The following is a 27,120-nucleotide window of genomic DNA, read 5'->3' on the forward strand; positions in this document are numbered from 1 at the left end:
CTAAAAAATCATGCAAAACAAAAGTCTGCTCTGACTAAATTAAAACAAAATCATTTGTCGGTGTTCCAGAATATACATTGCCACCAATATTCATTCTTATGCAATCTTGTTCTCAAAAGAGAGCCTTCGCCCCATGGGTAGAAAGCTACAACACTAAAAACCAATTCCTTTTGCTTTTTGACCCTTTTACCATTCCAGTGGTATATTCCTTTTCTAGGAAGGGTCAGATCGGGCCTACCGGTTTCAGTGGTGTCAATTACTCTCTCCCTTTCTTCTGGGCCACAGCATGGATTAACATGCTGCCAAAAAAGAGAGAGTTTCAAATGTCTCTGAGCGTCAATCACCCCACCTGGAATACCACTGGAATGGTGTATACTTCCCGATTAGTCCATAACGTGTGTTTTTGTTAGATCCCACACACCATGTAAGTAGGTCTATCAGTAAGATAAAATAAGTTACTGCCCCCCCCCCCCCCACTGCAGATAGGGCTCTCTTTGTAAAGGCTCAAGCGCTACCAGAGCGGCTTGGCACATTTAATCTTTCTCCCTGTTTTCACATAACATGCATGCAAGAACCATCCTCTCCGTTTGCAAATCACAACCTGGCCACCAGCTGTCACTTCTTATCAGCTGTTTAGCTTTGGAATGGCCGGGTGACCTTTGCGTCCAAGGGCTCTTAAAGCGCTTCTGTTTACTGTTCCAATAGAATCAATGGGTGCCTAGCTCCCATGAGGCAAGGATGATAATGGTATTGTTTACTTCTAACTTTAAATATAAACAATCTTCTGAAGATTGTTACATGTTGTCATTGGCTCAATTCTTCTCCTGGGGTGGCTGCAACATTCTGCACTTTGGGTACCACTAACAAGGAACCCTCATGTAGGCTTATTCTAATGTATTTCATCCTTTGTGAGCGCCTGCCCCCTTTGATTATTTCTTGTGGTAGCTTCCCTGGTGAAACAGTATATCAAGATATTGAATAATTCAACTTCACTCCATATTGCATTTTAGCAGCAGTATTTTATTCACCTTGCCCTTATTTCGACACGTGCTTCAATCTTTTGGTCTTTTTCAAGAACGGTCTTTAGACCTTTTCCATAAGTGAGTCCTATCTCCGAAATTCTCATTTATTGGGATTAATCCCTTCATTCAGTGTTGCCTGATATCCTCATTTCATCCTTAAATTGACCCTGTGTTAGCGCAAAGCTAAGTCTGCCGGCATCCCGTGTATCCTGTTTTCAGAGGGAAATGCCGCTATTACTGTGGCACCGCAAAGGGGCAGAAAGTGCTGGAGGTAGATCTCACACTTTCCACCCAAACTCGGGATTAGGAAGAGCAGTAATGTGGTGGCTATAGCCTTACTGCCGTATTCTCGCAGCTCCGACCAACCTGTGATGACCCCCTTAATTTTTTTCAATAGCCTGAGGTTGTCCCCCAATGATAAAACACAGAATATAGTTAGGGTACCACTGTCCTATTCTCGAAAACAACAGTGTCCCAGCCAGGTAGCGGATTAAAGATTACACTCTGCATGCAGGTCGGCTCACTGTGTCATAAGTGGACAACTCACTTTACCACAGCAGAAAAAGTCTGGGTGGTGCCTAAAATGTATCTCATGGAATGTTAAGGGGCTGGGTGATAGGTTCAAGAGGGGGGCAGTTATTTTGTTTCTGAGGCGACATAGCCCTGAAGTGGTGATGCTATAGGAAACTCATCTGTGTGGTTCAAACTGACAATACTTGGGGAGGAACGATGCCTACAACAAAATATTCTATGTGGGTTTTGCGACAGACATGACAGGCAAAGGGGGTAGATACATTTTTGTTATAGGGAGGATGGGGTGTGACCTCATCACACTTATGAACATTTATCCCAACCTGCTAGATAAAGAGGAATTGATAGCAGCGGTCAGGAACATAATTCTCGACACTTGGTCTGGCATATTGTTGATGGGGGAGTTTTAAATGATGTTGTGGACATAGACCTAGACAGGAGGGGACCAGGAAGCCGGGGAGACCAGAGATCACAAAACTAAGGGGGTAATTCATAGAATTCGGCGCTGAAGCAGTGCACGCGGCTGGCGCAGAGAGGGAGCGTCTGTCAGCGTGCGCCAGCCGTGTGCGCTAAACAGCATTCTGGTGCACCACGTATTCATGGATTTCCTAAGCCATTTTTAGCCGTGGTGCAGCGAACATCCTGCAGCGCCAGTTACGCCCCCAAGAACGCCCCTTGCGCAAGGAAAAGCCATCGAAATCCCCAATACGGCGCCAAGGGCCACGCTAACCCTGGGCCAGCTAAAAGGCCTGCTACACTGTAATCGCGTGGAAAACTATGGTACCTCGCTAACTGCAGCCAAAACGGTTGAAAATGTACTCGCGCACCCCCTTGAATACGGGTACCTCGCTCACGCCAGCAAAATCGTGTGTAAAACTCCCTGCGCATCCCTCGGAATACATGTACCTCACTCGCGCTAATGAAATTGCGTGTAAAAGTCCAGCCGTAACTCCGGAATACACGTACCCCACTCGCGCCAGCGAAATCACTTGTGAAACTCCCTGCACACCCCTTGGAATATGCGTACCCCCGCTCGCGCCAGCGAAATCTCACGTACAACTCCCCGCGCACACCCGGCATACGCCAGGCCTATCGCGTGTAAAATTCCCTGCGCTCCCCCGGAATACACGTACCGCACTCGCACTAGCGAAATTGCATTTAAAAGTCCACGTGCACCCCTCGGAATACAGGCCACGCTTGCACCAGCAAAATCGCGTGTGAAACTCCCTGCGCACCCCCATGGCACCATGCACTTGGTAGCCCGACACATGTCCCCCACCCCCATTGACAGGCACCTGCCAGCAGGCCCTGACTCATGTTCGCCCACCCTCCCACCCACCCCCATTGACGGGCACCTACCAGCAGGCCCCGACTCATGTCCCCCAACCCACCCCCATTGACGGGCACCTGCCAGCAGGCCCTGGCTCATGTCCCCCACCCCACCCCCATTGGCGGGCACCTGCCAGCAGGCCCTGACTCATGTCCCTCCACCCCCCCACCCACCCCCATTAACGGGCACCTGCCAGCAGGCCCCGACTCATGTCCCCCCACAACCCACCCCCATTGACAGGCTCCTGCCAGCAGACCCTGACTCATGGCCCACCAAACAACATGTCCTTACAAAACAGACCCATGGCCCTAATGCCAACCCAAATCCCCCTTGCCCCCCAGTACAAGCATGCAACCATCCACTGCACCCACTCCCAAATTACCCATGTCTTGACAGTCTTAAAAGAACCACCATGCCCATGTATAAATGCACAACAGAGCCACAGAGTGGCAACACATGACAGAGGCAATCTTCATTGAGACATGCACAAAACCAATGATAGTGCACAACACCAATCATGAAGTTAGAATACATGTATTAAAAACATAATGAAATAACATAAAGAAAATCAAACTTGCAAATTAATAAATAATGAAAGCTATTACCAAAAAAAAATAAAAAATCCAATGATAAATAAAAATCCCCGGCATGAAAAAAGAAAAGTGGTCCATCGCCAATGTCAATATGATTTAAATAATCAAAAAATAAGAAAACCATTGATCCATGGGAAATGTTAAAAAAGAAAGTATGCACAAGTTTTCAACTCTATACAATCCAAGTCCAAAGGGTCCATGATCCCCAAACCAATGAAACCTACAAAAAAGTCCTATGAATAAAAATCTATATACATAAAGTGAAGCAAAGTCCATGAACTCCAAAAAAAAGAAAAAACAAAGGAAATCTAACATTAAAGAACTATGTACAAAGGTGGCGGGCAAGTCCAACGGCTCACTTGTTGATGTTCCGGGCCAGGGCATCATCGAACGCCACGTTGATGTTCCGGAGGTGGGCCTCTTCCTTGGCCTCACGGAACTCAGCCCGCCTCAATGCCCTGCGCATGGAGTTCTCCGCCCTGACCATAGTGAGCCGTGCCTCCTCTGCCTGCCGCCCCTCCGCATCGATCTGCTGGCCCAACCGCTGCCACACGGAAGACACTCCCAATCCAGGGTCCTCCTGCCCTCTGGCCGATTCCTGCCCCTGTGATGTTGAAGGCCCCAAGCCATCATCGCTCTCACCCTGAGCCTGCTGCTGCCGTGCATGTGCCCTGCTTGTCGATGCCTGAACGTCCTCCTCTCGCTGGGGTCCAGTTGGTGGGGTGGCCACCCCTGCTGTACCTCCGACTCCAGACTGTGGCAGGCATGTGTCCTCCACCAGCCTGGCCGCTGGCTCAGGGGCAGCTCCATAGGGTGCCGAGGTGATACTTGGGCAGGAAGATGGCATGGAGGACGACTGGCGCATAAGGGGTTCAGTTGAGGAGGGGGTCACTAGAAGATCCAGCAAACGGCGGAACCCAGCGCTGGTGACCTGTCCTAGTAGGCTGACGTGGTCAATGAGGTATTTCAAATGACGTGCATTTTCCTCACGAAAACTCTGCACGTCATCCCGAATACCACGTTGACGCAACGCCACCCCAGCTAGGACAGGCTCAATTCGGTCACGGCTTGCCACGTCCACAGGGAGAGGAAGGCCAGTTGTTGTTCGCGCATCCCCTCCCTGAAAACGGGTCTGGATGAAGGCATCCCTGCTGGTGCGGGATGATGCAGTCACAGGATCGGGGACAGGATTACACACAGGCACCTCTGCGCTGGCCTGTGCTGCCTCCTGTCCCTGCCCCTGGACTGCACCACTAGCAGCAGTGGAATCCCCCCTCCAGGCCCCGTGCGTGGGCCTTCCACGGCCTCCTCCTCAACCGAACCCCCCACCAACCTGGATGACTCTGGGCCATCTTCCTCCATAGGCCCCTGTGGGAGTCCACCTCCAACCTCCGCCTCTTCGACCTTCCCTCGGCAGCTGAGGCCATGGACGCGGCACTAGACTCCTCACTCCCGGAAGAGATGACCACGTGGGAGGAGATCCGGCTGGTGGTGGGATCCCTGCCTCTGTGCTCCACAGCACCGTCTCTGCCCTCTTCATCAGTCGACGCTGCAGACAGGGAGAGACAGAACACAGGCATCAGGGCACTACAATGGTCGGATACACACATGACAGTTGCACATGAGTGACAGCGTCAAACTTCACAGATGGCATCACACTCCCCAACACTCATGTCATTTGAACCCACACACATGCACAAATTGACAGGAATCATGCAGCAGGCAGCATCATCCATACACACACAACAGCATGAACATCCGAAGGTTGGCATGACATCACAAGCAACATGGGGAGTGCCGAACACATGTACACACTCCAACAGACCGACATGCATCTGTACATCTCCACTAACTGTCACAGTGCAATCATCGGCAACTATGTCACATCTGCCAATCGGGTTCCTACATGTCCGTGCCACATGCATCCATGTTGTATCACTGTCGCACACATGTGCAACACACACGCACATGTATGCCATGCACGTATATGAAGGTGCAACCAGCATCCATGTGTCACACCCCAACCATGCCATAGTACATACACAGAAATACTAACATGTGTGCATCTCCACATGCAGTTGTGCATCATGCTTTGGAATACATACACCATTGATGTGCATCACACATGACAGGACTCACATGCAGCACGGTCATGTCCCTGCACATACACATCCATACATGGCCCTTTTCAGACATATGTCCAAGCTGCACACTCCTTGCACACCTCAACATGCACTGCGTCCAATAAGTACACATGGACACTTACTGCTCGACTCCGGACCGGTCTCCCACTCGAGGTCCTGGCAGTGAAGCGCTGGGTTAATGCGTTCCAGGACCCTCATGTCGTTGGTGGTAAGGGGGACCCGGCGCCTCAACTCACGCACTGCTTCCAAGAGTGCCAGGCCTTCCTGAGGGTCCTGGACCTGAAGTCCTCGCAGCGCTTACGGACGTGTTGTATGTCGCGGGTTGCCACCACCTCTGCGTTGATGGCAACCACAATGTCCAGCCAGATCCCCTCCCGTCCATCCTTGTCAGCGCGTCTTCTTCGGTAGAGGGCATCATAATGCACCCGGACTTGCTCCACCAGGATGCCAACCTCTGCCTCTCTGGCTGGGGGTTGCCAGTGGTGTCTGATGGTGTTTCCCCCGACATGGCAACCCCCGAGGCAGGTGTGGGTGGGCAACCAGGTCATGGTGCTGGGCTGTGGAGCGATGGAAATTCAGTCGGGAGTCTTCTGTTCCGGCAGGGGTGGTCACAGCAACTGGACCCCTGCAGGGCACGTGGCCAGCAGGCAGGCAGCAGCAGATGGCTGGTGGGAGTCTGCTCGGAGCTCTGGGGGGCAGGAAAATGGCCTTCTGGGCAGGAGCGTGGTCTTCCGTGTGTTGTCGTGTGGCCAGCTTGATACAGAGTGATTTTGCATGTGAAAAAACAGCACATCAGCGTGTAATTCGAGGCAAGGCCCTTAGCACGTAAGCGCGTAAGTGACATGACGTGCGTGGGCATTTCCCTCGGCATGGGTGCATAGTGAATTCGCACGTGCAATAACTGCACGTCTGGGTGTCACTGCGTGTAATTGGAGGAAAGGCCCTTAGCGCGTAAACGACGTAGCACCCTTGGGTGTTTCTGTGGGCAGGGTTAAAAGGTATGTGTAGGACACCATTTTCTTATACTTGCTTTTTGTGAAGAGCGAGCGGGTGATTCTTGTACTTCTTGTTGGTTCACACGCGATTACTTCACAACGGTTGCAGTTCGTACTCATTGTTTACTCAGACAGCGTTCAATTCTTCTTTCAGTGGGGGTGTTGCCAACAGGCACACACGCGTCTTTTTCACATTCTTTTCCCAGGCAGACGGTGAGTCGCGCACATATTTTTCCACTGTGGTTGCCCCCGTGTGTCGCGTATCCCTTCAGAGGTCATTGTAGCCTGCGTGTACCACGCGTACGCTTATTTTAGTGTTTCTGGGTGCCACAGCATAGTGCGGGTCTTTTATTCCACGCACGTGTGCTACCAAGGGTCACGTGCATGTTAAATTTTGTTTTTGGGGTGCCTGAGCATTGTGTGACTCGTCATCTTCCCCCAGGGATCACAGACAGCCTTGCTAGAGCACAGGGGTACGTATTCCATCTAGTACCCTGCCCCCTTCACCCCAATTGCCAAGGACAATTGTTTACTGCACCTCCCATTCACACAAGAACATCAGTGCCATGGTTGGGAGGCGACCAAGTGGTAAGGGAGGCAAAGGTGGCCAATCTCAAAGAGGTATCCACGGTAGGGGACGTGGCAAGGATGAGCAGGGTGGCCCAAGAGGCCAGTGTGTGGAGGACCAATCAGGGACACCTATGCCCCCCCCACAATGGTTCGGGGAGATGCAGCTGACACCATCCCAGCTCAGGCCCTGTTAACCTGGCCCAGATTGGTCACAGGACTGGCACAGGATGACTCACAGGCCGACTTCCGTGTCACGAAGTCAAAGCCAAATGTGGCAGTGAAAGTTGCTGTCACCAGGCCACGTGGATCTGGGGCAGCAATGTCATCTGCTACCCCAAGTAGCCAGAGTGAGGAGGCTGCAGGGGCAGCTGCAGCTCAATCCACCCCAGCTCTGAGTCACCCAGCCGGGACAGTGTTGGTCCCAGACCATCACACCAAGGCAGTTGTTCCACTTGGTCCTGGCAACAGCACCCAGCAGCCAATGCCTGCAGTGAGACCTTTGGTCATCGTGCCATTGCCTGCTTTCAGTGCCCAGTCCACCTGCGCTTATGCCCCTACCGACCAGAGCGGCGTAAGCCACTCAGGGTCCGCACCACCTCTAAAGAGGAAGAAGCGTGCTCTTGCAGAACAGGCTGGGACCCCAGACACGGCTCGCTCCTCCGCCACGTCAAGGAAGCAGAGTTTCAATGATGTGGAATTAGGTGCACTTGTGGGCTAGGTGTTAGCCCCTGGCAGTGAAATGCTGGTGACTGCAGGGTGCACGACTATGACTGCTCAATGTAAGGCCCGCTGGCAGTGCATCACGTACCAGATTAGTTCCCTTGGATTTGTGAGGCGCACAGCTGATGATTGCTCAAAGCGGTGGAATTACCTCAAACGCCGAGCAAAAAACAAGCTGGCATCCAATTATGCCTCTACTCTGGTGACTGGCAGTGGGTCTCCACCAGAGGAGGATGAACTCACAGAACATGAGGCAATCGTTGGAGGGTTCATCAAAGAGGATCAGATCCAAGGTGTGGGAAACCTACCGGATCTTGAGGCAATGTCCGGTGAGTGGCCATGCGTGTGTGTACAAACCATGTGTATGATGCTTGGGTGATGTGTTCTGATTGAGTGCCAGGTCAGGCTGTGTAGTCATGACTGCTATAGGTCACCCATGTGGTGCTTCCAAGCCATCCCCTGTCCTTGGTTTTGGGTTTCACAGTATCCCTTCTGACCGCAGTAAACACTTAGCACCTGATTACTGCACTTGCCCTACAACTGGCATCATGCCACAACATTGTTAATACTGTTTTTCTGTTCATTCTGCCTGATTGATGGGATCATTTGCATGATGAACACATTTTTGTGTCGTTCTGCCCCAAATTCACCATACTTCAGACATAGATTTCACCCCAAAATGCCCCACATTTGTTTACTTTTTATGGAAATGATTTCATCAATCAGGCTGATTGACTTTTGTGCATCTACACATGCACTGCACACGACCACTTTGGAGCCCTGTTTGAATGTTCAACATGACAATTGACTTGTGTCATGTCCAAGTGACCTACCATTGATGTATCCATGTGCCTACCATCACTGTATTAGTAAACACTGGCTTTGTTGCAGCGTGTGACACATGTGTGTTTCGTCAGACTCTTTTGCATGTTCTATTTCATGATGTGCGTCTCACATGGATGGGGGACAGTACTGATTTACTACTATCTGGATGTCCTTGTCAATTCTGCCATGGCTATGCTACGTGCCATCTGTGTGCTGGCATGTATCATGTTTGTGGATTGTCCATGCCACTCACAGGCTAATGTGTGATGTAGGTGCTATCCACCTTGCAGCACATGTGTTGCTTTTCCATTTTGGAGTCCTCAGTATCTGCTTTTAGGGTCCCCTTCCACTTCTTTGCCAGTGCATGCATGCCAGAGTTAGTGTCATGTGTGACATGTGTCATTAATGTATTCAATGTGTAGATTGTGATGTCTATGTGTGTCGGCTATGCTGTTCATGCCTGTCTTCATTACTTTTTTTATGTTTGTGCAGGTGATGAGGCACTAGATGCTGTTGAGGAGGAGGAGATGGCGCAGGGGCAGGAGTACTCAGAGCCCCAACTAGGCACCAGTGTAGGACGTGGGGTGGTGGTGCAGGAAAATCCATTAGTCCTATAGACCATTCTGTCCACGGGTGTCTCTGGGTACACCTACGAAGACCTCTATGGCTCAGGTGCTGAATCTGACATTGAGACAAATATCCCGTCGCAGGTGAGTGTTTCTGGCAGGGATGCTGTTCTGTCCAATCCACCTGCACTGGGGGTGGGCCCTCAATGGGGCATTCAGTGTTGGAACAGCCTATGGCAGTTACGGATGTAGGGTCACACTCCAATATAAATGCTCCTGTTCCTGGGCCAGCAGATCAAAGGAGGAATGCAGTCCTGCAGCCTCAGGCAGTGCCAGCACAGCAAGATGCACATCACCTTGGCCCAAACAGGTGTGGTGCCCGCCAACGCGGTGGCCGTGCGCCACCAGGCAATACTGTGTGAGAGAACTCTATGTATACTATTGCAGCACAATAGGGGGCATTGGGCCTCATTACGACCCTGGCGGTATGGAGTGATCGGCGCCGTAAAAGGTGCCGGCGCCATTCACTCCATACCGCTGCATTACGAGGTCCCCTTGCGGGACCCAGGAAGCAACGCCTGGGAAAACCAGATGTGCTTACCGGGTACCGCAAGGGGAAGAGGGAGCAAACAACGGGCCATCTCGTAATGGCCTGTTGTTTGCTCCCTCTCCCATTCCCATTCAGCCCTATGGGGGCTGAAATGGGAATGGGGAAGGACCGTGTCCGGGTCCTTGGAGGGAGGAATTACCGGGCCTTCCGAACTCAGAATGGCCCGGTAAGTCCTCATTCCGAGGACCTGGACCCGACGCGATTTCGGCGGCAGCCAAGCCGCCAATAGCGGCATGGTTACCGCCGAACTCGTAATGAGGGCCATTGTGTGAGATGATGGCTCAGGCCGTGGATAGGGTGGCCACTTCCATTCTCCCGACTGAAAGACAGGTGGAGCTCCAGAAACAGACAACGCAGTCCACATGCCGCTCACACAGGGAGGACATGTTGGCGTCCAACAGGGACCGACAGGCGGAACTGGAGACTCTGCGCACAGCCATATCTGCAGAGTCACAGGCCCACAGGGATGCCCTAAGGTTAGAACACAGGTCCTTCAGAGATACTCTGGGTGCATTTGAGGTGTCCCAGAGTACAAGGTCAGAACAGCAGGTGGAGCAGCTAACACGCACAATCTCAGCTGAGTTCCAGGCAGAAGTCCGTGCTACCGTGAGGTGCTGCATGGGGATCTCCGGACCATCATCCTGCACAACCAAACCTTTCAGAACTGCATGCTTGCTGCCATGGAGGAGCATGCCAGGGCTTTGCATGGTCTTCCTCCCACACCACGCACACCTTCTAATGTACCACCAGAAGGTGATGACAGCGACGACAGTTCTCCCACTATAGGGTAGCCGTGCAGGCCATGAGCCCATGGAGGGTTTTCTTTTTCTTACCATCCACGCATGTGGGTGTTGGGGTGTACCCTGTCCCTCCTCCCTCCTGGGTGGCCTCCCCCCACCCCCCTGGCCCACACATGGCCATTTTTGATTTTTCATTTTGACAAATTCTTTTTTCATATTTGATTCAGATTTGCAATTTATAATTAGAATAAAATGTTTTAATTTTAATTTTGATTTTTTTCCAGTTTATTATTTTCTTTTTCTTTTCATGTTTCGTTTGATTTTTTCATTTTCTTTTGAATTGTATTATTTTTTTAATTTTAATTAGTATTTTAATTTTTCATTTTTTATTTGATTTATTTTTATACTTTTCATTTTAATTGTTTTCATATTTTGTATTTAATTTTTTAAGTTATTTTTCCTTTTTTGTTGATAACTATTTTCTTTCAGATTGTACATCCATGTTACAGTGTGTTGCTTTGTGTGGCTCACGTAGGCATATGAAGGTATGTGAAAAGAATTTTTCCACTCATTTATTTAAAAAAAACTAGGAATCCATTGTCAAAACACTGATCAACCTTTTTTGTATTTCCCTTACCTGCATATCAAATTGGGCTGACAACTACATGAAACGTTTGAATGTATGGTATGTGTTTTATTTATTTGTTTCATTGATTTGCTTCATTTGGTTTGTAAAATTGCATGACTATACTCATGTTGATGTAATGTTTTGATTGCCGAAATGGATTGGCACTATGATCCTTAAATATATTTATACTTGTGCTGAAGTCCACCTCACTTGAATATTTAGTGAATCTAACTAAATATAATTACCTTATGAAAAAGGAACTTATGACTTCAGCCTATTCTTTCTGACAAGAATTAATTTAAATTCAAGAAATACATTGGATGAATATATATAACGTTGTTTTGAAACCCAGCTCCTGGGACATCATGAGAGCAACTGAATAGTTGGATTTTTTATCCAGCTTATCTGCATGGCTTGGGAGTACGTAGAGCCACATGGGTGCAGTCAATGGCACCTAGCACTTTGGGGAAGTGTGCCAACCCGTAAAAGTCCTAGACCACGGCCTGCCTTTCTGCAGGTGTTCTGGGCATGTATATGTGCCTGCGGACTGAGGGGCGTGCAGTCATGATCGCCAACACCTGGTGTAGGAAGCGTGACTAGGTGGCCTGTGAGACGCCCCCAACTATGGCACTTGTCCGCTGAAATGACCCAGTAGCCAAGAAATGCAGTACATTGAGCACCTTTTCCAAGGGACTCAGTGCTTGGGAGCACAGGGTGGGTGATGTGAGGTCATCCTCCCACTCAGCAACCAGTTCTAGGATTATTTGTGTTGAAACCTGTACCTCCCATAGACCTGGTAATCAGGCATCCCAAAAAGGATGGTCCTTGGTAAAACAATGCGGGGCCTGGCTATCCTCCTCCTCCTGCGGTGTCCCACGACTACTGCTGCGAGGAACGGTATATTCATTGTAGCGTATGAGCTTGTTTGTTCTTTACGCACACTTTTATGCTGCGCGGGGCCTCTTACGCCTGCTTCTTGCTGGCGTACGTGTTTCCGGATTAGTGCATCTTTTGTGGCGCGTGGTTTTCCCCTGTTCGATTCCATGAATATGTGTTGTTAGCGCGTGTGTGGGCGTAGCGAGGATTTAGCTGCGGTACTTGTCCCGTAACGCCCACATTTTCACACGTTGTTCCCCATTCCGTGTGTTCCGCCCCCTTTTGGTGTGTGCGCTATGTGTTGTGCGCTTTCGCTGTGTGCGTCGAGCACAGAGTTCTGTGACGTGTGCGCCCGTGGCGCACATCCCGGGGGAAAACACGCGCAGCACATTCCATGAATCGACAAACGGATGCATGCGCGGCTTTGGCACACGTGCACTGTGATTTTCACGATTGCGCTCCCCTTTTCAGTGCAAATTAATTCCATGAATTACCCTGTTAATGATTTGACAGAGTCATTAGGCTTGATTGATGTCTGGAGGGAATGACACTCAGAGGGGGAAGGCTACTCCTTCCATTCCCGAGCCGAGTGTTTGCTGTCCCCCATCAACTAAATGTTTGTGATGAAGTAAAAACATCTATAACGCAAGGAAGATCTCCTACCTACCCAGAGGCCTCCATGGAGGCCTCCATGACCACTCTCCACAGATGATACAATAGGGCACATGTAAGGAAAATGTAAAAGGTTTCTGGAGACTAAATGCATACCATTTACTGTCCACAAACATCAAGGAGGGTCTACCAGAAACAATGGAAACTTACTTTAGGGGAAACAAGGGCTCAGTGGACAGGGCTGAGATCCTTTGGGAAGCTTACAAAACTGTCTTGTTGGTGGGAGGGCAATGAAGGAGATTGGGAAGAAAGGGAAGGACAGACTTCGAGACCTGACCAAGGCAGAAGCTTTCACAGAGGATTTAGAAGGGAAGTGCACTAGAGACAGGTATGTGCAGGTCTCCCATGAGTTGAAGAGGGCCCAGGACAAGGTGAAGACCCTGTCGCTGGATGACGCTGAACACTTGTCATGGCTGAGCAAGGCCAGGGTTTACGAACACAGGGACAAGAATGGCAAACTACCTGCATGGTTGGCCAAACAGTATCGGGGACAGGGGATATGTGGGTAGCAGCAGTAACAGATGATGGGCGGTGCTGGTGGACGAAAAGATAGCAGAGGTCTTTGCCAACTTCTATGCCAATTTAGATTAGAAGTACTACTGGGCTTGTGGCCTTCCTGGTAGACATAGAGGTGAGACAGCTGTCTGCAACCCAGAGGGGGTTGGAAAACCGATTGCCCATCTCTGTGCCCAAAAATCTGCGATTCGTGACACCGTAATACAACCTTTAATAGACACCAAATAGTCAAAAACAATTAAATGTTTAACAACTCTTTCCACCATGAGAAAAATATTTGAAAAAATACATAGTTTATTCGTTTTTGTTTACCTTAAAACATAACTTAATTTCTAAAAAAAAGTATACAAACATAAATCCATAAAATAATTCATACAGATAAAATACAATGGGGATAGCGGGTGACACATATAATGTTATTCCACAGTGAAATGATAGTCCAACAATGTTGTGAGACAGGACCTAATACATAGAAAGCCTGTTCTCTATTCCAACAGAGATATTTTGTCTATATGTATTCCTAACTTCAGGAGTTACAAAACTGTGAATCCCAGCTATTGGTCACCACAATCTAAAATGAACTCGGGTAGACTGTGAAAGCTCTCTAAAAAGGGAGGAAGAGACTAGATAGTTGTGGTCTCTTCGATAGTCGACATGTTTCGGCCATGGTGTTAATGGAGCACTATCCTTAGTGCTCTTTATCCGAACATTTTGCATGGCCTTCTTGAGGATGAAAAACTTTTCTTTTGTACGGAGAGTCAATCTCACTTACCCTTTTATTTTCAAAACGATAATTTCCATAAGAACCAAATGGCGCGAGCAGAGCGGTAATTTGATGTTTAGTTTAAAGGTGACCTCCTCTACCCTTTCTTCTTTTATCCCTGGTACATCCTAATTATTTATCCAAAGTCACACAGTTTAGGATTGCGTGCAGAACTTCACAGGAGTTATTTGATCACTAGCTTCCTGGTTATCATAAGTTGCTGTTTCACATGGACGGACAGTTGAGACGGTTGAGATGCTGTGTCATTTTCCGTGAATCTCTGTCATCAGTGCAGGTACTTTCGTAACACCGGGTGTGTCCGTGAGATACTGCAGCCAGTGCTTTCAAAAGCAGGACAGAAGTATCACAGGAATGCCGTCTCGTTGGAACACCCGCTGCTGGAATAGCATCTGCTTTAGCAGTGGTTATTCAGCCAAGAGCTGGAGGTAAATCCAGCCCCCACTGGCAAAAAAGCGGGTATTACCAGCACCGGTTTTACCGGTGCCGGTAATACCGGCAATCCCCCTATCGTACTCCATGGAATGTGGATTTAGCTACCACTGCCAGCATCTGTAATATCCTGGAAATGCTGAGATATCAGGCACCAGTAACAGTAGTTCCAGTTGCCGGTATCCCGCCAGAATTATTGATGGAACACCAGCAAACTTTTAATGACCGGCATTGTTGGCCCAATGGGTGAGGAACAGAAACATTGTTGATGTACACATATGTATCCATATATTTATATACATATTTATATATATTACACGGTCTGCGGTAGCGGCCATGTAGTTATGGTTAAGTTGCTCAACCCATAGTAAGAGCACTTTTAGGCGGCTTATAACTTAGCCCCCCTGATGAATCCTCACCAAACCTAGCGAAGAAAGTATATGGCCCCCTCAAACTCATTCTGCAAAGTTTGGTGAACTTTCATTAAGGGGGGCAAAGTTATAGGGGGTCCCAGATTATGTGGTTTTCCTTATAGATGCAATGGAGAAAGAAAATGTGCTCATGCCTACAGCCCAAGCCACTGTAGGGATTTTCACAAAATGTACACAAGGAGCGGCAGCTTGGTCCCGAAATCGTGCTTTTGTAAAATTGATGTAAATTCGTCCAGTAGTTTTTTTTTAAAACAGCCAAAAAGTAGATTAAAAAAAGATTAGTCATATCTGGGTTCGGTCTGCAGACTCACTTCCCTATTTGGCCCACGGACACTCCCCTGGACCAATCAGGAGCTGGCGTGATGTCTGTGGACAATCCACATGCCCGCTGATTGCATGGTGAAAAACATGAGCTGTGTCAGATATTTTGAAATGGTCACTATGTTGCATTAGTGAACAGCGCCCATTGTCTGCAGACATCGCGATAAAAACATATTAACAAACACAACCTTGCACTTGTCAAACTAATGAAACAATTTCTGGGGAGGTGATGGGTATGAGGATGGGATGCGATATGGCCATAAAAAGCCCCAAAATTTGTATTTTTCTTCTACGAAGTTCACAAACATGTCAGATGTTTGGGGACATCCATGCATATTTTTGTATTACAGGGTTGGTGAAAAGCAGTTTTTGTGTGGCTTATAACTTTGGCGCCACTCAATGAAACTGCATGAGATTATGTAATGTTATTCTAGACTTGACTTTGAATGGCGGTACAAAGTTAGGTGCTGTTTTGCCAAGAGGAAACAAGATTATAGGGGGGTCCCAAAATATTTGAAATGCTTCTAAATTCACTGCCGTTTTACGAATCAGCACAAACATTTACAAAAAGCTTTAAGACCCAGATTTGAATGATCCTGCAAAGTTTGGTGGGATTTTGTCAAGAGTGGGCAAAATTAGATGAGGGTCTCAACATTTTTATATGGCTTATAACTTTGTTGCTGTTTGACGAATGTGCACAACAGATTTTAGAAAGATTATACACCCAACCTGGAATGTTTCTGCAAAGGTCTGAATGGATTTTGTCAAATGGGGCTAAATTAGTTATATGACTAGTTTATGTATGTACATTTTGACACTTTTCAAAAAATAAAACATGGACGGATTTGCAGCAAACTCGTGCAAGGAGCATTGGCAAGGATGTTAAAGTATGGTTTTGTAAATGTGTCCATGATTTATTTTTTGAAAAGTGTAATAATGTAGGTACAAAAAATAGTGCTATACCTTTGGTGACTGTGGTATAGTGTGTGGCCACGGGCAGTGGCCAGATTGTTCAAATCATGGTCAAAGGCCATGACCCGGACAATCTGGCTACTGGCCATGACCACGAGGGACTGGCAATGCGGTTAAAGTGGGCATGGCAACCAGGGATTGCACTGAGGGGTCTCTGCTCCAACTGGCTGAACCAAACTGGGCACGCCCAAACAGAACCTGGAGCAAAACGGTCACGCCATAACGGCGTGCACCTAGCGGACCGTGTCGAAATGTCCTGTCCCGTTCTCGAAGCCCCTGGTTTTATGGCTGGTCTCTTGGTGAATGTTGTGATACATTGCACGACCCCAACTAACCACATTTAAGCAGCACGGAAATGGGAAAAAATGACCAGCTGCAAGAATAACATATGCCTAGGTACTTTCTGCACCCATAGCAAAAATCGAAAGCTGGCACCCATGAATATACGCTCAGTGCTGCTTAGCTTCAAAGTGAGGAAGGGGCCAGCCCCCTCAGGCCATTTTGCTCTAAGTGATCTTGTAACTTGAACTTATTTATTAGGCACCATGGCCTGAGGGGGCTGGCCTTTTCCTCAGTGTAAAGCTAAGCAGTGTCATTTCTGGTAACTGAATGAATGGGAGACCCAGTTCACCAGTCATTTTTCACCCTCGATGTCACTGCGGCTGTAAAAATATGTATATTTTTTAATAGGTATAAAACATTGAAGTCTTTGCGAAGTCTCAATGTTTTTAGTTAATGCCCTGTGCAATTAAATTATCTGCAGAGGATCACACACTTTGGTTGAGCAGCATGCTGCATGCCCTTGTTTTATGGTCGGTCACTTGGTGACTGTTGTGATACATTGCACAACCCCAACTAACCACATTTCAGTAGCACGGAACAGGGTAAAACATTATCGTCTGCAACAATAACCTATGCCCAGGGTCTTTTGCCCCCATAGTGAAAATCAAAAGCTGGCACCCAAGAATATACACACAGTAAGTGGCCACATATTTTAAAGTGAAATATACAAATGTAGTTCAATTGACCTTCTCCTTAGAAGAAAGTGCACAAGACTAAATAGCATTGAACTTTTAAAAAAAGTAATGAACTCCAGAAAAATATCCGGAGAGAGGAAATCTTTCTATAAATATGCTGGCAAAGTATAAAAGGTACTCACCTTTTAAACCCAGCAATCTGTAGTAAAATATTCCATGGAAAACAAAATCCCAATATGAAAAAGGTGCTTGTGGTCTTGTGGGTAAGCGTGTGTACTGGGAACAGGACACCCTGAGTCAAATCCTGGTATCTAAATACTTGAGCAAGCTTCCTAACCTCAAAAAACCAAAGGGGTTGCATCCTCCCTCTGAATAAAAGTTACACTTTCCACCCACATGTGTCATCTACTGGTGCCTTGAAAAGCAACCACAATCAGGGGAAAGCAACTGTAACAATGTCCAGGAATGCAAACTCTCTTGCCACATTCTGGGCAAATACTCATGACTTACTTGCCCTCTCATCATTTCCCCTCCTCACCTTCATATCTGTCTTTCAACAATACTCTGCTTTATAAAGCTAACTTCAAAAGTGTGCATACCATAGTGTCACTCAAATATATAATCCTAATAGAACTATGTTGGGCAAAAGTGTACAATTGTGGCATTATTCCCCCACCTTCACTGTAAGACTACAAATACCAGAATGCAATTCAGAAAAAGGCAAAAATTTTCAAGGACTGACAGTAGCAAATTTTTTAAAATAATTATGCGGATGTCGTGTGTTATTAGATATTTAAAACTTTGAGAACTCACATGTTTTTAGGCAATGTGCAGTGAGATTAAATTATTTGCCACAGAGCACACACTTTGGTTAAACAGTGTTCTCCAAATGGTACACCCCTTTTTGGTGCCATCATTTTGGCACAGGAAGATTTAGCACAGGCATTTCACCGCAGCGCCCATTTTGGCGTACCCTTTTCACCACAAAAGCCATTCTGGTGCCATTATTTTGCCGCAAGGGATGGTTGGACGTGGCTGACCTTGCCGGCACGTATACATGCGCTCCTGCTAAATAAGATCACAGGACTGCACTGCAACAAACCTTGCCACCTCCCACTTGCATTGCTTTGCTTTTAATTGAATTAAATATAAAAAACCATACAGGGTTGAACCCTGTTCTTTCAGAGCTCGAGGCGCAGCATTTCACCACTAGGCAACAATTGCTTGGTGCTTCAGGGGCATACATTTCATACTTAGCCTATAATTTAATACGTTCAATGATAAAAGGCTAGGTATGAAACTTGCCAAAATCCAAACAATATCATAATTGTAGCATAATGGTTAAGTGCTGCGTATCAAATTCCTTCAGGCCACTGTTCCCTGATAGCAATATTCAGCATAAATGTGATTTTTTTTAATTTCATTTTTTCTGTTTTATAAAAATGTGGATGCCGTGTGTTATCAGATATTTAAAACTTAGGAAACACACAACACTCAGGACCGTGGATTGTCTGCCATCCATGCAGTAACTGGGACCAACCCTGCATAGTTTCAAAGCAAGGAAGGCTCCAGCCCCCTTAGGCCATGTTTTCTAAGTTTTCTTCTAAGGGGGGGTCCCATACATTAGGCAACATACCTTAGTAGGCTGACCCTTTCTTCACTTTGAAGCTAAGCAGGGGTCGTCTCAGTTTCTGCAGGGATGGCAAACCCATTGTTGCACTAAAAATACCTATTTTTTGTATTATTGACTGAGAGACTACAAATACCTGAATACAATTCAGCAAAAGGCAGAAAATTGAATCTGCGTGCAAAGCCTTTAAAGACTGACAGTAGCACAGTTTAAAAAAGTAAACAATGCTGATGCCCATTTGGTCGCCCATCCATGCAGTAACCGGGACTGACCCTGCTTAGCTTCAAAGTGGGGCTGACCCAGCTTTTCTTCAAAGCAAGAAAGGGACCAGCCCCTTCCTCTAAGTAGTCTTGTATGTTGGGATCATTTTGTCAGGTAACATGACATGAGGAAGCTGGCCCCTTCTTCACTTTGAAGCTAAGCAGAGTCTGTCCTGGTTACTGCATGAATGGGAGACCTGGATGGCAATTGAGTGACTGGCCATGGCCTACTGCCATAGACAATGATTTTTCACCCCGATGGAATATCTTTAAAAAATGTAACTGTGGATATAGAACTACATATACCAGCGTTTATCTGTAGTCCTTGGTAATCTCAGATATAGCCACAAATATTGACAAAACAAGAGGGAAAAAATGCTTCCCTGCCCCTCTAGGCCATCACCAAATGCCCCCCAGATGGCCTCCGCACTGCCACTGTCCTCTCCCTTAAACCCCAGAGCACACGCTGCTTCTGTGATGCAGCTTGCTTTTGGATGTCGGCTATTCGCAGCTATAGTCGAGGCAACAAAAAGCTCTGTGTTGCAAATTTCACTCAGTGTTTTCGAGCCATCCCCACCTCTCCCCTGATGGCATTTGTATGTTTTCTGACCTGCAAATAGCTTTTTACTGCGTTTCATTTTCCCATAACCTCGACTATAGCCACAATTATCTCTCGCATCAAGAGAAAAACAAGATGGTGGTTATTTCATTTCTGAAAACATGTTCCTTCAATGCACCATGGGAGATATAACTATAATTGTTGGGGAAGGTGGCACCCCCTACTCCGTCAAATTTTAAAATAACTACGGCATGGAATAACCCCAAACCATGCATGGATCGCTCGTATCCAAGTTGTTTCGGACCTGGTCGAAATCAATCCAGCGGTTTAGGCTGTGCACTTTGGCAAAAATTTACCTTTTTTGTCTATGGGAAAATGTATGGGAAGTAGGGCACACTTTGAGAACATTTTTTTGTTGCTGATGAAAATAACATTTTCATTGTTTAACAAATCTTTACAAAACTTTGCACTCTGGGGGTTAAGAAGGAGGCCCACAGGCTTTTAATCACTTTCGAAATTTCTGCCAAATACATTACTCGAATCAAAAGTTATTAACAATAGAATTTTGACGGGTTCCCATGTGTCTCCGACTCACCTTAACTAAAGAGCGGTGACTCCCCTATAATAAATATATATATTGGTGAAATTAGCGTTTATTTGTGTGGTTATTATTGGTTAGGAGGTATATTTTTGAATATTGTAATAAGAGTCTGGAAGGATGTTTGAGTGTATGGGGAATGTGTTAAGCCAGTAAGGAATAAGAATTAGTGAGGGGGTGTGGTGGAATACATTGTTGTTTTGTTTTGTGTTTTGTGTAACACAAACAGTTTTTGAGGCTTGTTCAAATGAAGAAAATTACGATTGACATTTTTGGGGGTTAAATTGACAAAGGGGATTACACAACACTATTAGAGCAGTATCAGAGGACAAAAAGGGGGAGGGCTGGGATTCATTGGGATGAATGAGAATCCTTCTGAGCATCTATGTACTAAATTGCCACAGTAGAGACAAAATACTTAAATATCACTTCGAGTGGGTACAGGATACTTAAGGACAGTGCTTTAAAGCATGACCTGGAGAAGGCACCTCTGAAAGTGACATAGTGCAAAACATGTACTCCTATTTATTGTCCAAACACAAAGGAAAGAAACTACAGAGTAGACAGAGCATTTTGGCCCTATGGCAAATTTTTGAGGAGAAGAAACCATTCCCCAAAGAAACAGGCAGTAGTAAAGACACAGGTTCTATTCCATCCGCCCCACCCCATATGGTTTCTACCCCACTTTACAATCAGCTCAGGATATGCCAACCTTGTTGCGTACCTCCAGTGGAAGACAAAGCGGGGGGGGGGCAAATAATAAAACAGGGGGCAGGAATACAGCCTTAACAGGAACAACGGGTACTAAAAGAAACACCACATCGGACACGGGAATAAGCACATGAATATCAGAGATAGAGGAGAATCTACGCAGAGAGATAGAGGATGTGCTGAAGGAAGCAGAGGGGGAGCTTGAAAAGGCTTTGCAGAAAAAAGGGAGGAGGAGTGGTACACCACAATAGCCCCAGAGAGTTGGATGTCACAGAAAATACTTTTTAAATTGGACAGCAAAAAGTGCTGTGATGAATATGGCGATATCACCACTTCTTCCCTGGGAGATCACCCTTAAGGAGGGAGCGGGGACTTGCCGGATGAGACATGGTATTCCCCTTTTCCATTAGGAAACGATTACATCCCTATAATTCCACAAAACACCATGGCATATTGTAATGTTGCAATAGAACATTCAATGGTAATTAAAAATCAAAAACCTGCACATTTCCAAATGCAACCATGGACTAGAACTGTGTCAAAGCAGATGACTGAGAGTATGAGAATCACTCCACAGAATTGGAATGACTGGTCGAGTCTTTCGATGTTATGGGAGGACCGCGGGAGATACAAAGGTGCAGAGCGAGCCCAAAGTGAAGTGAAGCGGCTGGTTACAAGAGAGCAGCAATCAGAGAGGCCATCAGGAGATTGGCAGACAGACCAGCTGCCTAAGGTACTGCAAACAGAGCAGCCGCAAAGACAACAACAGGCTGAAGTACGGCGGACAGAAAAGTCACCTGCAGAACAGCTTGCCTGGAGAGAGACTTCCCAGATAGGAAGGTCAAGAGATCCCGAACCACTGCACAGGAGGCCGCATTGATGGTCCCGGTGCAGGAAGATGAAAAGAAGCAGGATGCTGGTTGAGGGAGGAGGGCCTCCCAAACACATTACCTAAGCCAGTTACTGAGTGGGCCCAGGCCCAGTTTTCTGTGGGAGATCGATCTTCCATCATGAGGGAAAGAGGTGAAGGGGTGAACGGAACACTCACAGGAAAGCCAAACCAAACAGGCAACAGGCAGCTCAGAAGCTGTAGACCACAGACAGCTCCCAAATACCAACAGACAGTCAGGGAATGGAACCTTTGCCCCTGAGATGCGCACCAAAGAAACAGGTAGGTGGCCGCAAGAAAAGGGGTCTGGATGTCCGGGAGCTTGCGGAACGTGAGGTCTGAGTAGAGAACAGAAGGGGTTGGAACCCCGGGAAGAGTCACAACCTCAGAGAAGTGAGTATGCACTTAGCAAAAAAAGATACCATGCAGTTGTCAAGTCTGGAACTTGTACCTAAGAACTGTTGATGGTTATAAGGAGCAATGGAAACCTCAAGGAAAATCCCATACCCCCTAGAACTAGTGAACCATGTAGACTTTGAGAAAGTGAACAGTATTTAAAAGTGAGGCATATGCGAAGAAACCCAATGGCAGGAGAGTATACCAGGCAATTTGTGAGTCTGGGATTCACACCCATAAGAAAAAATGAACAATATAAGAAAGCCCTGACAGGAGAGTACACCAGGCAATTTGCGAGTATGGGTCTCACACCCAATTGTGTTACTGAGAAATCACAGATAGCCTGAGAAAGGTCACAGGAAGAATTATACCCCTTGGTGTTGTGAACTTTGTGAAAAGGTGAAAGTTTGAGGGAAAATGTATACCCCTTTCCCTCGAAGGTCCTGGCAGGAGAGTATACCAAACAATGTGATTGTGAGTCTGGGACCTGCATCCAATTATAAAAATAGCCTAAAATTCAAGAAGAGTAAGAAGCCTCTTGAAAGTGGGAATCCCAGGGGAAGGGAACCAGGCCTCCAGATAAGGGCCGTACCACGCCTTTGAATGCTTTCAAATATTTTAAATACAACACCTTTTATTTTTCTGTGCCTTTATTTACGGACTAGTTGAGAGGACAGGGCAGTCCAAAGGTCAGGCCACTTGACAGAAACCAGAACATCTTGATTTCTATCTGCATGGATGAAATTGCATGCTAGAAAAGCAAAAGCAGTCTGAAAACAAGACAATTGCTCTCTGATCTCTGTGCATTTTGACTTTCAAAAAGAAATAGCACACAATGCGAAAATGAAAGGTGTCTTTTGTTCAACTTCTGCTGTGTTCGGTGTCTAGAGACATGGAGAGGTGCATTATGCATGCATATTTATTTTCCTAGCATGTTATGGTTCTATCCATAATACATTGGAAAACTTAGTTACCATTGGGAAGTATCCTTTGTAATAAACATATTATGTTTAAGTGAATGCATGGTTGCATTACACAAGTATTTTTTGCAGTTTCTGCATTGTGTGTATTTGTCAAAAAGATGCATATATGTGATATGAACATTCATATTAATGTGTAGGAGAAGGTTTTCTACAAATGTAATATATTGTTTGAAGGCAGATATCTTTGCTGCACAACTCTGTTTTATGTCTAATATGCTCTATTCATTTTTCAAGTCTAGCCATGTTTTGGTTGCCTATCACATACATTTTACACTACTGTGTAGGCAAAACTTTTTTACTCTTACAATTTAATTAACACTCTAATTATAAAAAGGGTGTAAATTATTTTAGCTGAAAACCATATATGAGGCACAGATAAGTATGGAATGTCTAGTTTAATAATCCACTAACCTTAAGTTGGAGCCAATGTGGTAAATAGTACTATAATCGGGTAGCGGAAGCAAGTCCTGGCACACATTTGAGCGATTGTCATTACACCAATGGCAGGGTTCACAGAATCTTTCAATCTTCAAGACTACAATTCTAACATTCAAAACCTGACACTCCATCCAGTGCAAACGTTGTTCAAAACAATAAAATTAAATAGTTTAATTTGTAACTGATATAGAAACTAAGCAAGACATGTCCCTGTAGAGGTAATCCAGCTAGGTTTTAACTTTATGTAGTGGTTCATGCAGACTTCCTTCAAGTTCAAAGCACTGTAATTATTATTGCCTCCGTCCATAATTTACTGACTTCTGCAGGATGTAAGGCGAACTGTCCACCAAATATTTGACCATGAGATTATGTGCATGCAAAGGAAGATCAGAATGTTAGTGAACATCTCTGCCATTGGGTAAAAGTTGCTTCTTCACTCTGTGCTTTATCTGTTAATTGTGAGAGAAACCTGCTTTTGTGTCACAATGTGGACTGCTGACACTTGAGAATCATTTGTAGATGATTAGCTTTTTGCATGTGTTGGCTGGAAGTCACATACTTTTTATTCTCTTGCGAAGGAGAAAAAATAATGTTGACTCCCTTCAAATTGCATGTACTCTAAATTTTTAAAAATAGGGAGTAAAATACACCCACCTCAAAATCCTATCTGGAGCACTGAAGGGAACTATACCCCCTGGGCTGAAAAGGTGAAAAAAGTGTGCAAATCAAGGAGAAAGTAAAGGAATCCATTAAGTCTGTGACATCCTGGGGAAGGGAGCCATACCCAGTGATTGGAGAACTGTATAATACTGAGGAAAATAACTATGTTTGTGAACTATGCAGAAGCTGAGCAACTCAAGGGAAGGGAGCCCCCTCCTGAGGATTGTGGAACTTTGGTTATTTGGTTTCTTTTTGCACCCTTTTGGAACTTTAGGGCATCACTACAAGTTGGCAGGTCCGTAAATTAAATGCTGGTAACAACGTATAACAGCACCTTTCCGGACCGGCCAACTCCAAGTTTGCTGGAAGGGGCTCTGATCAACCGGCAGGCCTGTCCTGCCAGTAGATCAGGCCCCCTACCAGCAGATCAATACCTGAATCAGTGCCACCGTTATTAACAGTGCCAGTTATTCGGGCAACCCCATCCCATGGAATGGCGAGTTACTGGCATCTCTGCCACCCATAATATTCCATTAACACTGGGATATCGGGCGGTACAGACAGTACAGTAGTTTCCCAGTATCCCATTAGAATTATCAGCCGGATACCATGAAACTCAGAATGAGGCTGTCTATCCCTTTTCCCATTATTATCAGTTTACAATGTAAGGGTCAGGTTAGGATTTTGGACACAGGACAGAACTCCTTTGCTTTTGGACATTGTGACATTGACATCCGTTAGCTTCATTGAGGCAGGTAATCCCCTCATAGTGATAGGGTGAGATAGGTCTTTCTCCAACCCTCTTTTTACTTTATTAAAAGTTTAATGCAATCAGCATAATGACCTGGTGTCTGAGTCTTACTCCTGATTCATTACAGTGGCCAGATGCAGACATTCTCGCAGTAGAAGTTGCAGATAATGATTCGACTGACAGAGATTGTATGGTGGGAGGAGGAGGCAATAGGAGGAAATCAGCTGTTTTCGGAAGGGAACACAAGTAAGGGGCGAGAGAAAGAAAAAGAGAGAAAAGGAGAAAAGATGAACAAAGGAAAGAGAGAGGGATGGAGAGAAATTGTGAGATTGGTCGCAGACACTAGTGAACAGAAGAGGGAGAATTGTGTCACCAACCACCGCAAAGGTTTACAGTACGTTACAACCACAGAAGCAATTTCCCCTGTTGCAGAAGGGTTGAGGGGGACCTCAGTATGTACCACTGGCAAAAATGGACAGGGACAACTTAACGTACAGCTTGCCATCCCTTACCGGAGGGGCAGGCAAATGGATCTATGCTTTGGAGAAAGAGATGGCAGGGATTCCCCTGGCCATAGGTGACATGCATAAAAAGAGTTTATTTAACTCCTTAATGGGTGAGCAGGCAGACAAAATATGGGAACAGACAGGATATGATGGAGTAACACTGAGCAGTAATGCCTATAACGGCGTGCCATTCAATAACTGATGAACACACGTATGGAAGGTATTAACAACCATGTAACCATGTAACCAGACCCATCAGACATGCAGGCCATTTTAACATGCACGATGAAGTGAGATGAAGACCCTGTACAATACATCTAATGGACACTAGAGGCACAACAATCATGGGACGTGAACATTCCCGTCGTTTACTGCATATTGGTCAGGGGGCTCCCCACAGACATGCAAAATGCATTCAGGAACGTGGTAGGGATACAGACGAAGGGGTGGCCCTAAATACAAGCACACACAATACACTTTTGTAGAATACGACAAGATAAGGAGAAGAAACAGCCAACCATGCCATAAAAGCTGAAGCAAAATGTGTTAGCCAAATTTAGTTTGTAAAAAGCAGTACTGACAAACATTGCACCAGGGCAACCTGAGCCCACTCCATCGGGAGTGAGGGCACTCACAGGGTATATTCAGTAACAAGGGTTTTATCCACAGTGGGGAGGATACACCCAGTAAGGAGTATTTCCCCAACAGGAAGGATACTATCCACAAGGGGGTATAGTCCACAAGGCAGATGTGCTTCACAAATGGGGTACTACCGGCAGGGAAGGGGGTACTCCCCAAGAGGGAGGAGGATGGGATATGGAGGAGCAAGACCGATGTTCGCGGGACGTGTTTTACTTGTGGGTAAGTTGGACACTTTGCGCAGGAATGTACGAGCAGGTCTCAGGCACAGTTTCTCAGGGGTGCCAGAGGTACCAGCAGTTGCCCAAATCCCACAAAACATAATCCGACACCAGCATGTGCCCCAGTACCCATAACTGAATGCCCTACAGGGCCAAGCACAATCACAAGCACTGGCCCAGCAGTGGGACAGTGACTTATTAGCACAGAATGAAGTACCACAGTACACAGGAGTGACAGTGTTTGGAGGCAACCCCTTCACCATCACCCGGTTCAAACATGAGTACCCAGTAGGCCAGCCCATAGAAAGACCTGGTGTGCCAAATCCTTTTGGTAACTGCAAACCCTGAAGAGGAACAAGAAGTCGCAGTGAAGATAGGTCACAAAGATTTTTCATTTTTGGTTGACATGGTAGTAGCCAAATCCTGTATTAGGGAGGGTACATTTCCCCTGACGGGCAATGTAATGGACATGCAGGGATTCTCTGGGGCTGTAGCAACTGTTCCTATCACTGAAGATTTGCCTCTTACCATAGGCATGCAACACATTGTAGCACCCTTGTTGTATTCGAAAAATACACTGATCAACATATTAGACAGAGACCTCATGAACAAATTAAACATGACAAT

At 46.3% G+C, this 27,120-nt stretch overlaps 1 protein-coding gene across 1 annotated transcript in view; it reads right to left on the reverse strand.

The window, feature by feature from the left end:
* Positions 1–27,120, reverse strand: part of SYT17 (synaptotagmin 17) — a 962,035-nt gene that overhangs the window by 170,306 nt on the left and 764,609 nt on the right. The window lies entirely within an intron of this gene.

The sequence above is a fragment of the Ambystoma mexicanum genome, chromosome 2q (assembly GCF_040938575.1).
Source record: "Ambystoma mexicanum isolate Mex_15411 chromosome 2q, UKY_AmexF1_1, whole genome shotgun sequence".
Classification (NCBI taxonomy): Eukaryota; Metazoa; Chordata; class Amphibia; order Caudata; family Ambystomatidae; genus Ambystoma; species Ambystoma mexicanum.